Source organism: Otolemur garnettii, unplaced genomic scaffold, assembly GCF_000181295.1.
Source record: "Otolemur garnettii isolate 467f Iridium unplaced genomic scaffold, OtoGar3 scaffold00029, whole genome shotgun sequence".
Lineage (NCBI taxonomy): Eukaryota > Metazoa > Chordata > Mammalia > Primates > Galagidae > Otolemur > Otolemur garnettii.
In genome coordinates, this window is record NW_003852424.1 from 13,051,173 (window position 1) to 13,054,702 (window position 3,530).

Below are 3,530 nucleotides of genomic sequence, written 5' to 3' on the forward strand. Positions count from 1 at the left end.
CTGGTTTAACATACGCAAGCCCATAAACATTATCCGCCGTATTAACAGAAGCAAAAACAAAGACCATATGATCCTCTCAATAGATGCAGAAAAAGCATTCAATAAAATCCAGGATCCTTTTCTAATTAGAACACTGAAGAGTACAGGCATAGGTGGCACATTTCTGAAACTGATAGAAGCTATCTATGACAAAATCCACAGCTAATATTTTACTGAATGGAGTAAAACTGAAAGCTTTTCCTCTTAGAACTGGAACCAGACAAGGCTGTCCTCTGTCACCATTACTATTCAACATAGAGCTGGAAGTTCTAGCCAATACGATTAGGCAAGACCAGGAAATAAAGGGCATCCAAATGGGAGCAGAGGAGGTCAAAATCTCCCTCTTTGCTGACAATATGATCTTATACTTAGAGAACCCCAAAGACTCAACCACAAGACTACTGGAAGTCATCAAAAAAAATACAGTAATGTCTCAGGATATAAAATCAATGTCCACAAATCAGTAGCCTTTGTGTATGGCAATAACAGTCAAGATAAGAGGCTAATTAAGGACACAACTCCCTTCACCATAGCTTCAAAGAAAATGAAATACCTGGGAATATATCTAACAAAAGAGGTGAAGGACCTCTATAAGGAAAATTATGAAACCCTAAGAAAGGAAATAGCAAAGGATATTAACAAATGGGAGAGCATACCATGCTCATGGCTGGAAAGAATCAACATTGTTAAAATGTCTATACTTCCCAAAGCAATCTACTGATTCAATGCCATCCCTATTAAAATACCAACATTGTACTTTCAAGACTTGGAAACAATGATTCTGCATTTTGTATGGAACCAGAAAAAAGCCTGTATAGCTACGGCAGTTCTTAGTAATAAAAACAAAGCTGGGGACATCACCATACCAGATTTTAGGCTGTACTACAAAGCCATAGTGGTCAAGACAGCATGGGACTGGCACAAAAATAGAGACATAGACATTTGGAATCGAAAAGAAAACCAGGAAATGATACTAACATCTTACAACCACCTAATCTTTGATAAACCAAACAAGAACATACCTTGGGGGAAAGACTCCCTATTCAATAAAGGGTGCTAGGAGAACTGGATATCCACGTGTAAAAGACTGGAACTGGATCCACACCTTTCTCCACTCACAAAAATTGATTCAAGATGGATAAAGGACTTATATTTAAGGCATGTGACAATAAAAATTCTCAAAGAAAGCTTAGGAAAAACACTGGAAGATATCAGCCTGGGGAAAGGCTTCATGAAGAAGACTGCCGTGGCAATTGCAACAACAACAAAAATAAATGGGACTTAATTAAACTGAAAAGCTTCTGCATGGCTAAGGAGACAACAACCAAAGCAAATAGACAACCTACAGAATGGGAAAGGATATTTGCATATTTTGAATCAGACAAAACCTTGATAACTAGGATCTGTAGAGAACTCAAATTAATCCAAATGAAAAAAGCCAACAATCTCATATTTCAATAGACAAGAGACATGAATAGAACCTTCTCTAAAGAAGACAGATGAATGGCTAACAAACATATGAAAAAATGCTCATCATCCCTAATTATTAGAGAAATGCAAATCAAAACCACCCTGAGATACCATCTAACCCCAGCAAGAATGGCTCACATCACAAAATCTCAATACTGCAAATGCTGGTGTGGATGTGGAGAGAAGGGAACACTTTTACACTGGTGGTGGAACTGCAAACTAATACAACCTTTTTTGGAAGGAAGTATGGAGAAAACTCAAAGAACTTAAGTTAGACTTCCCATTTGATCCTGTAATCCCATTACTGGATCTCTACCCAGAAGGAAAAAAATCCTTTTATCAGGTGGCACCTATGGCTGGAGGAGTAGGGCGCCGGCCCCATATACCAGAGGTGGTGGGTTCAAACCCAACCCTGGCCAAAAACTGCCCCCCACCAAAAAAATCCTTTTATCATAAGGACACTTGCACTAGACTGTTTATTGCAGCTCAATTTACAATCGCCAAAATATGGAAACAGCCTAAATACCCACCAACCCAGGAATGGATTAACCAGCTGTGGTATATGTACGCCATGGAATACTATTCAGCCATTAAAAAAACACGGAGATTTTACAGCCTTTGTATTAACTTGGATGGTAGTGGAACACATTATTCTTAGTAAAGCATTACAAGAATGGAGAAGCATGAATTCTATGTACTCAATTTTGATATGAGGACAATTAATGACACAATGAGGGTGGGGGAAGAGGGGAGCAGAGAGAGAAGGAAAGAGGGAGGGATAGAGGAAAGGAAGAGCAGAGAGAGAGAAGGGAAGGGGTGGGGTCTTGGTGTGTGCCACACCTTTGAGGGGCAAGACACGATTGTAAGAGGGGCTTTACCTAACAAATGCAATCAGTGTAAGCCGGTTTCTTGTACCCTCAATGAATCCCCAACAATAAAAAAAATTAAAAATAAATAAATAAACACGTGTTAATTTAGAAAAAAAAAGAATGTGTTGAGGAGGATGCCTTCCTTCTCTATGTTTTGGAATAGGTTAATAGAGTATACAATATAGGAACTAGTTCCTCTTTGAAGGTTTGGTAGAATTCTGGTGTCTAGCAAGGGGGCAGGATGAGGAGGGAGAGCAGAGACGGGAGGACAATTGGTGGGAAGAGGAAGGGCAGTTGGTGGGATCTCACCTAATGTGTACATTGTGAGGGTGTTCAACATGTCCCCTGGGTGAGGGGCTCTTTTACAACTTGAATTTTACCTTGGAAGTGAGATATAACCTAAAAATTTGTACAGAGAGAGAAAGAAAATCACTGTTCTAGACCATCTTACTTCAAAGTAAAGTCCTCAGGGACTGGGAAGACGTGCCACTGACTTCTAGCAATGAGTACTGCTTTAAGAATTTCTGGGGTGGGTGGTGTCTGTGGCACAGAGAGTAGGACACCGGCCCCACATATCAAGGGTGGTGGGTACGAACCCGGCCCCAGCCGAGCCGCAACAAAAAAATATAGCCAGGCATTGTGGTGGGTGCCTATAGTCCCAGCTACTTAGGAGGTTGAGGCAAAAAAATTGGCTGTGCCCAAGAGGCAAAAAAATTGGCTATGCCCAAGAGCTGGAGGTTGCTGTGAGCTGGGGCACCACGGCATTCTACCAAGGACGACAAAGTGAGACAAGAAAGAAAAGAAAGAAAGAAAGAAAGAAAGAAACTCTGGAGCAAGCATACTTTTCCCATTAGGTCACTTAATCTTATTGTTCTGATAGCCAAAGGGTTCCCTTTTTTGCCTTTACACTCCACTAACTGCTTTAGAATTTGTCTTGGTACTTAATGTCATTTTCATGGTAGATTGGAATCTTCTTGTATTTATGCTAAGCTTTTTTAAATTATAACTTTAAATATTTGCTGTTTCAGGCTCAGTGCCTGTGGCTCAAGTGGCTAAGGCGCCAGCCACATACATCTAAGGTGGTGGGTTTGAATCCAGCCTGGACCCGCCAAACAACAATGATGACTGCAACCAAAAAAAAAATAGCTGGGC